Source organism: Miniopterus natalensis, chromosome 3 (genome assembly GCF_054644295.1).
Source record: "Miniopterus natalensis isolate mMinNat1 chromosome 3, mMinNat1.hap1, whole genome shotgun sequence".
In the NCBI taxonomy this organism is placed as follows: domain Eukaryota; kingdom Metazoa; phylum Chordata; class Mammalia; order Chiroptera; family Miniopteridae; genus Miniopterus; species Miniopterus natalensis.
In genome coordinates this window covers 71176343-71189645 of record NC_142083.1, presented here as the reverse complement: position 1 = coordinate 71189645, position 13303 = coordinate 71176343, and the positions used below count along the sequence as shown (strand labels likewise).

Genomic DNA, 13303 nt, shown 5'->3' with positions numbered 1-13303 from the left:
ATGGTGTGTGCTTGCCCACTGACATCAGTGTACTCTGAAGAGGGGGAGTCATCTGGCAGAAAATGTCACTTTGCCTGCTGTGTTCAAGGCTCCCATTCAACCATATATTGTGAACTTTGTTCACTCCAACTTGCACAAAAAACAATAGACAGCTTTGTACTGTCAGTGAGTTTGCAGGTCATGAAACCAGTGCTGATCTTGGGGTGCTGGCAGAGCTGTGGCTCCAAGTCCCATAGTTCAAAGTGGTGGAACTCATCATTCTGGCCAGGGTGCTTTTGGAAATACTTGCCGTGGGGGCCACATGTTTGCACCAACCAAAATCTGGCGCCTTTGATACTGGAGCAAACACAACACAGAAGTGATATGCTGTCTGCCCTCTCTTTTCATCCTGGCTGCCTCAGCCTTACCAGCACTGGTCATGTCTAAAGGTCATCATATTGAGGAAGTTCCTGCATTTCCTTTGGTGGTTGAAGGTAAAGTTGAAGGCTATAAGAAAACCAAGGAAGTTGTTTTGCTTCTTAAGAAATTTAAGGCCTGGAATGACATCAATCTCATCCAATGAGAGCTTGTAGGGGCAAAATGAGAAACTGTCGTGGTATCCAGGGCAGGGGACCTTGCATCATCTATAATGAGGACAACAGTACCATCAATGTCTTCAGAAACATCCCTGGATTTATTCTGCTTAATATAAGCAAATTGGACATTTTGAAACTCTCTCCTAGTGGAATATGTGGGCCTTTCCTCATATGGACTGAAAGTGCTTTCCACAAGCTAGGTGATCTATGACACTTGGCATAAAGCTGCTTCTCTCAAGAGTAACTACCACATCCCATGCACAAGATGCTCAGTACAGACCTTAGCAGAATCTTGAAAAGCCCAGAGATCCAAAGGGCCCTCCATGTACCACACAAGAAGTCCTGAAGAGGAATCCACTAAAACACCCAAGAATCACGTTGAAGCTAAACCCATATGCAAAGACCTTGCACCGGAACACCATTCTTTATCAGGACAAGAACCATAAGCTCTGGGGAGATAGAGCAGCAGCAGTGCTAGAAGCCAAATCAGATGAGAAGGGGACTCCAGGCAAGAAGCCTGTGGTGGGGAGAAAGGAAAGAAGGCTGTTGGCATGTATGAAGCAGAAGAAGCCTTTGTGGGAAAAAGGCTTCAGCTACCAAGAAACCAGCAGCTGAGAAGAAGCCCACCACAGAAGAAAAGAAGCCTGAAGCATAAATTTAAATTTGTTTATTCCATAAAGGTCAAATCACTTTGGACAGCTAATTTTGAAGAAAAATCTGATCGAAGGCAAAAAAAGAAAAAAGAAAAACAGCAAAAAAACTCCATCCCTAAGATTTCTAGACATGGATGCTTTTGAAATGGACTCAAATTTTCAAAAACACAATTCCTATGTTATATATGTTGTTCCAGAAAATGCAAAAAGAAACAATAGTTCTCAGTTCATTTTATGAAGTTAATACAATCTTATTTTTCTTCATGCATCTGGGTTTTAAGCCATGATTCGGAAAGTCTTCCTCACTCCCAGGTTATAGAGAAATTCATCCACATATTTTCTAGTACATGTATAGTTTCATTTTATTTTTATACTTATATCTCTGACCCATTTGGAATTTATTCTACCCTATACTATAAATAATGAATCCAATTTTCTCCATTCCCATATGGCTACACAGAGTGGTGTACTGGTGCCGGCTCATGTCAGCTCAGGAGAGCTGATTGTTAAATTTTCAGGAATTTTGTGAGCTGATTGCTAAACACAACCATTATTACCAAACAGAAAAACAGAGTATATAAACTTACAATGAAACAAATTGTTAAAAACAAACCTCATCACTTTCTAATTCTTTTAGTATATTTTACTATCATCAAGACTCTTGAGGTTATTTATGTCTATAGCATCCATATGTTGGAAATACTATAGAATGGTATGCTGCTGTACATCTCTCCTCAATTTGATATTAAATATTATACTAATAGCATGAAATTAGCTAAGATGGAAGTATTTACACCACAGAAGTTGGCAATGCTAAAATCAGGGCTTAATGTATTGTTTTGTTGACTGTGTTGAACAGGAGTTACTATGGCCAGTAAGCCAAATTCAGCCTGTCATTTGTTTTTGCAAATAAAAATTTACTGGAACATAGTCACACCCATTTGTTTACACATTGTCTATGGCTTCTTTTGTGTTATAATGGCAGACTTGAATAGTTGCAACAGACACTACATGGCCCCAAAACCCTAAAATATTTCCTATTTGGCCCTTAGAGAAAGTTTGCCAACTTATGGTCTAGACTTAAAAAAATGGAGAAAATATTAACAATGTAGATTAATCTTAAAAGTGCTTTGTGTCTGTAGCTGCCACATTGTGAATAGCACACAAAAATTGAGAAATAATCTTCCAATATTTAAAAACTGATTCAGCAAAGAAGTCACTCATGTCATTGACAAATAAGTCACGACTGAACATTGTGTCTTTCTCATTTCATTTCCATCTTATTCATTAATGTAAATAAAAATATTTACCTACATTCAGGTGAAAGTACACTCACCAAATTGCAACCAGAGGTTGGTTCTGTATAAGAGTTTGGCAAAAAATCAAGGAAAGTATTCTGTGACAATTAATTAAATATATGGGGTTTAGAGAGTATTGTATATTTTATTACTATTTGTAAATTGCTTGCTAAAAATCCTTTATATCAGTAAAATTTATAATATACATGTGTGTGTTAAGCATATTTTCCAGCCCAACAGTGACTACATAGCATCTCAATTTCACTTATTAAAAATTTACGCTCTAGTTTAAGGTGAATACAATAGAACATTATCAATGACACCTATCCAGAATTATAAAGCAAGGAACAATGTTTTAATAATTTGGTCAGCTGAGTTCCACTGATAAGTATTATGCTAAATTTTCCTGTGTCAATATTTCTGTGACCATAGTCTTTTTCCTATTTTTAAAAATACTCATTTTAAAAAATGTATTTTTCCCTTTTGATTTGAGATGCTGTCTTTATTGTATACTAAATTTCCATATGCAGCCCGGCCGGGCGTGGCTCAGTGGTTGAGCGTCAACCTGGGATCCAAGCAATCGGGGTTTGATTCCCGGTCAGGGCACATGCCCAGGTTGTGGGCTCGATCGGTGATTCTCTCATCACTGATGTTTCTATCTCTCTCTCCCTCTCCTTTCCTCTCTCTGAAATCAATAAAGATATATATATTTTTTTAAAACTTTCCATATGCAGTTTCGTCTACTTCTCACTTTCTATTTTGTTCCATTAGTCTGTATATCTAGTCATGTGTCAATACCAAACTGGCCTAATTATAAAGGGTTGGTAGTTTGTTATAATGTTTGGTAGCTGCATTCTCTCACCCATTTGCTCTCTTCTGTTGGAGTATTTTAGCTGTTCTTATTTGTTTGGTCTTTCAGATAAATTTTATAATCAATTTGTCTAGCTCCAGGGGTGGGGATGGGGTGAGAGGGAGCCTAATGATATTCTTATTGGGCTTTCATAAATTTATAAACTAAAATAGAGAAAACAGATATTTTTTATGTTGAGTTTTTCTATCCAAGAGCAAGGCATATTTTTCCATTTGTTGAAATCTACTTTTGTAACTTTTAGGTGTATTTTCCTCAAACAGGTTTTGGATATTTCTAATCAAGTTTTACCTTGGCACTCTTTTTTGATATCATAAAAGGTGTCTTCTCCTCCATTACATTTTGTAATTGTTTTTTGTTTCTATTATGAAGGCTATTAATTTCTTAATGTTAATTTTATAAGCTGCTATATTACTGAAATATTTTATTGTTTGAGGTCATTTTTAATTAACTCATTTGAATTCTCCAGATGTATAATTGTATCATCTGAAAACAGAGTTCTAACGCTTCATTTCAATTATTATATCCTCTAATTATTTTCTCTTATCTAATTACAGTAGTTAACAGCTTCAAAATAATGTTATATAGGAGTAGAGATTGTATTACTGATTCATGTCTAGTTCCTGACTTTAGTACGAAAGTTTTAGTGTCTTCTCATTAAGCAACATGTGAGGTTGAAGGCTGAATTATATGTGTGTGTGTGTGTGTGTGTGTGTGTGTGTGTGTGTGTGTGTGTGTGTGTAATCATATTGAAGAAGCATAGTAGGCTGAATAATGGCTCCCCAAAATATCAGGTCCTATTCTCTAGAACCTATAAATATTACCTTATAGGACAAAGACTTGTGGGTGTGATTAAGTTAAGGATTTTGAGATGGAGAGATTATCCTGGATTATATTAGTGGGCTCTAAATGCAATCATGTGTATCCCTATGAGAGAGAAGCAGAGGGAGATTTGATACATACAGGAGAGAAAGCAATGTAACCATGGTGGCAGAGATTGGTGATGTGACCACAAGCCAAGGAAAGCTGGCAGCAACCAGAAGATGGGAGAAGCGAGATATAGATTTTCCCCTAGAGCCTCCAGAGGGTGTGTGGCCATGCCAACACCTTGATTTGGTCTAGTGATACTGATTGTGGACTTTTGGCTCCCAGAACTAATGAAAGAATACATTTCTGTTGTTATAAGCTACCAAATTTATGATGATTCCGAGGCTTAAAATAACATGGGGAACTATGTGATCATCTACCTAGAAAAATCCAAAAGAATCAAAATAATTACCATAATTACTCAGATAGCTAAGCATGATGGCCAGATATAACATCAACTTAAAAATTTAAAACTCACAAAATCATAACAGGCATATTATAAAACATAAAAGAAAAGCACCGTTTATTGTTCAAAACTATAAATAACTAGGAATTAGCTTAACCAAGACCACACAAGACTGCCATGGGGAAAAATAAAACTGAAATGAAGGATATAAATTTGGCCTGAATAAATAAAGGGATAATTCATATTCTTGAGTGTGGTGACTTAATATTATAAAAATGATAATTATCCCCAAATTGATCTACAAATGCAATGCAATACCAATCAAAATGCCAACTGCATTTTTTGAAAAATTGATAAATTGAGTCTAAAACTTTAGTAGAAGAACAAATGTTCACAAATAGCTAAACAATAAAAAAGAAAACTTAACAGGGAAACTCACCATAACAGACCATCAGAGGTTCAATGAAGCCAGTATTTGAAAAGAAAAATGTGGTTTGCTCTGAATGAATAGACAAATAGAAAAGCAACAAGATAGAAATCTTGATATCAGAACAAACCCACTCAGAGTGAAATCCAGAATCTGACTTGATTTCCAATTAAGGTAGCACCAGAAAGCAATGGAAAAATATTATTTGGTGTCAGAATTAGAAAAATTGGTTCAGTACATGAAGAAAAATAGAGTAACTATTGGACCAAAAGTGGTCACAAATATACTAAAGATCTAAATGTGAAAAACCAAACTACAAAATTAGAAGAAAATATAGAACAATATCTTTGTAACCTAGAAGTGAGAAAGTGCTTTTTAAACAAAATCCCAAAGATACAAATCATAAATACAAAACTTAGGAACTTGATTAAAGCAAAACTAAGAATTTCTAGTCAATGAACAAAACGATGGTTAGAGCTAACAGACAGAAGATTGAGAAAGGATATTTGCAAAATGAAAAACTAATAAGTGAGCAATATCCAGAGTATATACAGAAATCTTTCAAAGCAACTACAAAAAGATAGGAACTTCAGAGGAAAATGGACAAAGAATATAACCAAGTAATTTACCAAAAGGAAACCAAAAGACTAAATGGCACATGAAGCAGTATTCTAATTATTATTCAAAGAGATGCAAATTTAAGCAAAAGGAGGTCAATTCTTCACACCTTAATATATAGGTCCTACGCGATCTCAGTCAAAATCCCAGAAAGTTATTTTGTGGATATAGACCAAAAAAAACTAACTCAAAGTTTATATGGAGTGGCAAAAGGCCAAGAATAGGTAACTCTATATTGAAAAAGAATGAAGGCAGAACACTATCTGAAATTAAGACTTACTATAAATCTACAGCAATCAAGACAGTGCAGTATTGGTGAAAGAATAGACATATATAGATCCACGAAACAGAATAGAGAGCCCAGAAATAGACACATACAAATGTAGTCACTGATCCTTAACAAAGGACCAAAGGTAGACTTGAAAAAATGGTGCTAGAACAACTAGATGGCCACATTAAAAAAGGGGGGGGGGGGGAATTGAGATATAGACCTTACACACTTCACAAAAATTAACTCAAAATGGATCATAAACCTCAATGTAAAATGCAAAATTATAAAACTCTTAGAACATAACATAGGAGAAAATTTAAATGACCTTGGGTATGGCAATGACTTTTTGGATACAACACTAAGAGCATTATCCATGAGAAAAGTAACTGATAAGCTGGACTTCATTAAAATTAAAAACTGCTTTGCAAAGGACACTACTTAAAGAATGAGAAGACAAGCCACAGACTGGGAGAAAGTATTCGCACAAAGCACATCTAATAAAGGACTGTTATTCAAAATGTACAAAGAACTCTTAAAACTCAACAATAAGAAAACTAAAAACCAGATTTTTAAAGTGAACAAGACTTGAACAGAAGCCTCACCAAAGAAGATATACAGATAGAAAATAAACATATGAAAATATGCTCCACCTTATATGTCATTAAGGAAATGCAAATCAAAACAGTAATGAGATATCATTGCACACTTATTAGAATGGCCAAAATCCAGAACACTGATAAGACCAAATGCTGGTGAGGATGTGGAGCAACAGGAACTCTCATTCATTCCTGGTGGGAATGCAAAATGGTACAGCTACGTTGGAAGACAAATTGGTAGTTTCTTACAAAACTAAACATATTCTTACATATGATCCAACAACGGCACTTCTTGATATTTACTGAAAGTATCAAGAATTGGTGAATTGAAAAATCACACCAAAACCTATATACGGGTGTTTATATAGCTTTATTCATAATTGACATAACTTGGAAGTAACCAAGACATTTAGCAGGTAAATGGATAAATAAACTGTGGCACATCAATACAATGGAATATTACTCAGCACTAAAGAGAAGTGAGCAATTAGATGGCACAAAGGAATCTTAAATGTATATTACAATACTAAGTGAAAAAGTCAATCTAGAAAACACACTGTATGATTCCAGCTATGTGATATTCCAGAAAAGGCAAAGTTATAGACATAGTAAAAAGATCTAGTGGTTGCCAGAGATTAGGGAGGTGGGAGAGATAAATCAGCAAAGCATAGAGGATTTTTAGGGAAGTAAAACTATTCTGTATGATACTATAAGAGTGGACACATGTCATTATACATTTGTCAAAACCTACAGAATGTACACCACCAATAGTGAACCCTAATGTAAATTTGGACTGATTATTTGGGTGATAACGATGTGTCAGTGTAAGTTCATCAGTTACAACAAATGTCCCACTCTGGTGTACGTTGTTGATATGGAGGAGGCTGGTGGGGGGCAAGGAGTCCATTGGAGCGCCTTTGCTTTCCCTCCATTTTGCCATAAACCTAAAGCTACTTTAAAAATAAGGTCTGTTTAAAAGAAGAAAAACAAAATAAGGCATCACTTTGCTGCTGCAATGTGGGCAGACATGCCAAGTATTGGTGGAGAGGTGGGGATATCATGCTCTGCTGTGGCCATATAGACTGATGCACATTTTGTAGCACAGTCTGGTGAATCTTACTGACATTTGGTCTGATTAGGTGGGTACATATCTATAACCCATTCCTGAGTATCTATCACAGCGATAATCTGTCACACATCTAGAATGAGACACACAGGTTGATATTTCAATGTAGTTTGTAGGGACAGAATTGGAGGCTATCTGGATGTTCATTACCTGGGACAGGGGAAGGAAAGGTGGATAGATGAAGGATGGTGACTTCAGTAGTTAGAAGGCCACAGGCCTCTTATATAACCTGTATAATATTAAAAACACAGTGAAAAAAGAAAGACATAGAATGAAGTCTAGAACACAGCATCACTAAAAGTAAATTTTAAATTATATGTATGCCCAGAGAACCCATACAAATACAGTGGTACCTCGGTTTTCTAATGTAATCCGTTCCAGAAGACCGTTCAAGTTCTGAAACATTCGAAAACGGAGGGGTCAACAGCCAACAGCTAGGCCTCAGGATCTTGCCCTCAGTGGAAGCCGTATGGCCTGTTCAACTTCTGAGGTGTGTTCAAAAACCGAAGCATTTACTTCCAGGTTTACAGCATCCGTAAACCGAAATGTTCGTCAACGGAGACTTTCAAAAACCAAGGTACCACGGTAAAAGGGTCTGCATTAAGTACATTTGAATAGTTCCCTATGTGGGAGGAAGGAAATGGGGTAAAGATGTGAATAAAAATTTTAATAAAGTAAAAAAACCAAACTGAACAACATGTTTGTGTAAACCAATGGTAGTAATATGCCATAAACTGAGAAGAGTGGTTAATTTAAATTTCTGCCCCTGACACCCAACCACAGATAGGTAGGTAGATGATGATGATGATGATAGATGATGATAGATGATAGATAGATAGATGATAGATGATAGATAGATAGATAGATAGATAGATAGATAGATAGATAGATAGATAGATAAATAGATGATAGATGATCGATAAACTGTTCTTTCTCCCATTACAGACACTGAAATACCACCACTACCACTGCCACCCCAGAGAGTTCCATTATCAACCCATTTGACCCTGGCCTTATATGTAACTGTCAAGCTCTTTAAGATGTCAACTGTAAGTGAAAATAAAAAATGACTTAAAAATGTTTCAAAGGTCTTTTATTTCAGGATGTAAACACCATCCATCCAGTCATGCACCCTCATCTCAGTAAGTCCTCTGCCACTTTTTACACCTTGTGCTGCAATTTCTGATCTCCTCTGCTCGTTACAACCTAATATGAACTATCCAAATGGGGGAATAGAGGAAGGGTCTCCTTACATGGGGGGGAGGGGGCATCACAAACGGAAAAAGCAGCGTGTGCAAATGTACAGTGGCAGATGGGACACATTTGGAGAACTGCATTTAGACCATTAAGAACCCTGGTAAGACTGCTGTTTAGAATGAGAAATGGGAGCTCTTGGAGATAAATCTGCAGGAGGAGACAAGGTCAGATCAATTCACAGATGATTGTAGTCGAGGCTAAGGAGTTTGAATTTGGACCTGAGGCAAACACGGAGCGCCACTGAAGAATGTGAAGCAAGGAAGGGAGTGACTTGATTGGGTGTGTGTTTAGCACAATCACTCTAACAGCAATGTGGAGAAAAAAAAGGGGATTGGAAGGAGGGAGCCAGTTAGAAGGATGTTGCAATATTCCCGGTAAACCTTTCACAAGTTTACAAAAGACCACGGTAGTCTGGCTCTCTTAGTGGATTAGGCATCCAACTATAAAGTCAGAGGACTAGATAAAATGGTTTCCACAGGTTCCTCCCAGCTCTGTGGTTTTACAAATCCCACTCATTTCATATTCATTCAAAGAAGAGAGTGATGAGGCATAAACAGAGAAATTTGCAAATGTTTGATCAATATGCAGAACTCACATTCAGCAGACAGGAGGCATTAAAGGCTATACATGATGCTGATTGCCTAGATAATTCTCTGTGATCAAGCACACTTTACAATTAATGATAATTTTTTTTTATTCAGGTGAGATCTGCTGTTTCTAAAAGTTTTAGTGTTTGAAATTTTGTGGAAAAACTTGAATTTAATGCTGAATATTCTAAACAGGGCAGAAGTATTTTAACTTCACTGAAGTCACTCCTGCATCGTCCACCCTGAATAAGATTGGATTTGATAGGAAAATCTAGGGCATTGCCATGACAATTACTAAGTTTCGTCTTAGTTCCATATAAGCTTTGTCTTAGGCTTTATATAACTCCAATCAGACAATAAGCAGAGGGAGGGCTGTAAGGGACAGAGATGGACGCTCACCTCTGCCTCTTGTTATCAGAGTGTTCAGGCTCCAGCAGTAATGCAACATGACATTAAGCCACTGGTTCTCAACCTTGGCCACATGTTAGAATCACCTGAGGATCTTTTACAAATTACTGGTGCCTAGGCCTTATCTCTAGAGTTTCTGATTTAATTGGTCTGGAGTGAGAAGGCTTTAAAATCTTCCAGGTCATTTTAATGTGTAGCTAGGGTTAAGATCTACTGCACTAGGTAATTATCAAGGTAATTCCCAAAGTGCTGCCCAGGCGTGGCTACATTTGGGGATGTTCTCTAAGAGACTGGTGATCGCATTCTTGTGTGTTTGGATTATTTCATGGTTTGGCAAAAATATCAGAATTATCACATTAAAAATAAATCAGTTCTATCATCGGTGCATTTAAAGGGCTCCAGTGTTGCCCTGGCCACATGGCTCAGTTGGTTGGAGCATCATTCTGTACAACAAAAGGTGGTGGGCTCAATTCCTGGTCAGGGCATATGCCTAGTTTGCAGTTTCTATCCCCTGTTGGGGTGTGTACGTGAGGCAACCAATTGATGTTCTCTCTCACATCCATGTTTCTCTCTCTCTCCCTTTCTTTTTCTAAACAACAAACAAAACAAAACATATCCTCGAGTGAGAATTAAAAATAATAATAATTAAAGGGCTCCAGTGTTTTCATAAATCCTGTTTGGTGATTTTATAGAATTTTTTTAATGGAACAAGGGGAAGTAGAGGGAAAGGGAAGGGAGAGAAGAAATGTAAAGATCCCACCAAGAGGTTTCTCACATAAGAGTTGAAGAAGAACCTCTGGGTTTAAGAAGGAACTGGACCCAGTGCAAGAAAATAGTAGTTGTGAAGGACACCACCTGCTTCCACCATGTTCTTGGGGTATTTGGGGCTCTATGGTAATTATGGTCCTCTACAATTATAACATGGAATTGCCAGATTTTAATTTTTTTTTTAAGGAGCATGGGTCATAATATTGCCAAGTGACCTACCTGGGTCTCTTTCTCACTGTCTCTCTCTCCAAGAGGAAGTCCCAAATCAATAGCAGACTTTTATTACATCTTTAAAATAACACAAATTGATCTTAGTAATCATCCAGCAACTTGTTTCTATACTGGCCAATTCATAGACCTTATTCATCAGCCTGCTGCACTGTTCCTTTCTCAGAGATATATACCAACCAAAATTTTTCTGATATCCTTGCTTTTAACTGTTGTGTCTGAATCAAAGCAGCTGGATCAAAGCAGCTAAATTTGATACAAATTTAATATCATTTCCCTCAAGACTTAACTCATCTTTCTGGTTTTGAAGGAACGAACAAGCAATGCTGGCCTCATTTGAACCCTGCAAATGTAGTTTTTACCCAAGAAATTCCAGGTTTCAACAAGAGACCCATTCTAACAACAATGTATGGGAAGTGAGAATACACAGGCCTCACCTGTAACAGGATCCCAGTATCTCACCCTCGATCATGTTCTGTGAATGACTGTAAACAGTATGAACTGTAGCCAGGTGCTTTCAATTTCCCTACTGCCATAGATTGAAAGTTTTCGTCTCCCCCAAATATGTTGAAACTTAATCCCCAATATGGTGGTATTTGAAGGCGGGGCCTTTGGGGTGCGAACAGGTCATAAGGGTGGAGTGCTCATAAATGGGATCTCCCTTATAAAAGAGACTTCTGAGAGCTCCCTTGCCCCTCTGCTATGTGAGGACACAGCAAGAAACAGCCAGATGAAACCAGAAGGGAATCCTCACCAGACACTGAGTCTGCCAATGCCTTGATCTTGGACTTCCCAGCCTCCAGAACTGTGAAAAATAATGTCCTGCTGTTTATAAGCCACCTGGTATATGGTATTCTGTTATAGCAGCCTGAACTGACTAAGACACCCACCATTTGTTGTCAACCCTGAGCCTCTTGTTTTCCTTTCCAAGGAGACTGAGCTCTATATTGATGTGATTAAAGTCCCTCCACAGGGCTCCTCTGGGACCTTTCTCAATAACTGCGTGTCCCTTCAGAGTGATGTTGGCATTTTCTAGACTATCAACAGACTGATTGCTTAAGATGGTCTTCACTCTCACAGGAGATGTGGCAAAGAGCTTAAGGCCTCTTAACATTCACATAGGTAGGGGTTTTATTTATGGTATCCTTTCTTTTTTGTCATTGTAAAAAAATTATTATATAAAATATAATTATGTAAAAAATATAATTATGTATTGGTTTCCTAGTATTGCAAGAACAATGTACCATAAACTGAGTGGCTTAGAACAACAGAAATTTGTTGTATCACTGTTCTAGAAGTCAGAAGTCTGAAATCAAGGTGTCAGGAGGGCCATGCTCTTCCTGAAACCTATGGGAATCCTTTCTTACCTCTCCCTAGCTTCTGATGGTTTGCTAGCAATCGTGGTGTTTCTTGGCTTACAGCTGCCTTCATTGTCACCTGGTATTCTACGTGTGTGTGTGTGTGTGTGTGTGTGTGTCACTGTCTTCACATGGCTGTCTTCTTATAAGGACACCAGTCATATTGGATTAGGGGCTTATCCTTCTCCAATATGACTTTGTCTTAACTAATTATATCTGTAATAACCCTATTTCCAAATAAGTTCACGTTCTAGAGTAATAGGAGTTAAAATTTCAACATATCTTTTTGAGGACACAATTCAACCCATAGCAATATACAACTAGATTATTTAGGGCTTTTCAAATGTACAAAATCTAAATTTTTAAAGAAATTGATTTATTAACTTCATGTTAATATACCATTTGATGAAGCCATTTCATTTCTGGTGCTCTTCACAAAAGGCCCAAAGATGAGGTGAAGCTTTACAATAAAAAGATAAATCCTTGACTAAAAGCAGATGTCCTTAGGACTATTCGTCTATAATTGTCCTTCTTTTTCATTAAAGCAAAAGAGAAAATGAAAGGAAACTTCTCTCCTTGCTATTTCTTAGCAAACTTTAGTTGGGAGTTTATCTTAAAACTTTGAGTCATGTTGGAAAGGAAAATGTTTTTAGGGAATATGAAAAGTTCCCATCGTTATTAGTGTGAAACATGAGAATCTAAAAGGCTGAGTAAAAAAGGTACTCTCAGTTTTGAAAGCTGTTTTTTCCCCGTTTGCGGTACTTATGACAACTTGCAATAGAAAGACTTTGATGATAAAAAGTGTTATTTCTCAAGGTTTTATTGGTAAAATGACCCCCATTTTTTTCTATGCTATTGAATAAAATTCTATCCTTCAATCTATTGAACCAAAAAGAGTGTCTCTGTCTAGGAGCTAATGTCATGGAACCAAAGGGAAAAAGGTTTAGAATTCTTTCTCCTTTCATATAAACTTACACCAAAATAAAATTAAA

General features: G+C 37.0%; 1 pseudogene; it reads left to right on the top strand.

Moving 5' to 3' along the window:
• Positions 1-1230, top strand: LOC107540849 (large ribosomal subunit protein uL4 pseudogene; annotated as a pseudogene).
• The last annotated feature ends 12073 nt before the right edge of the window (positions 1231-13303 follow it).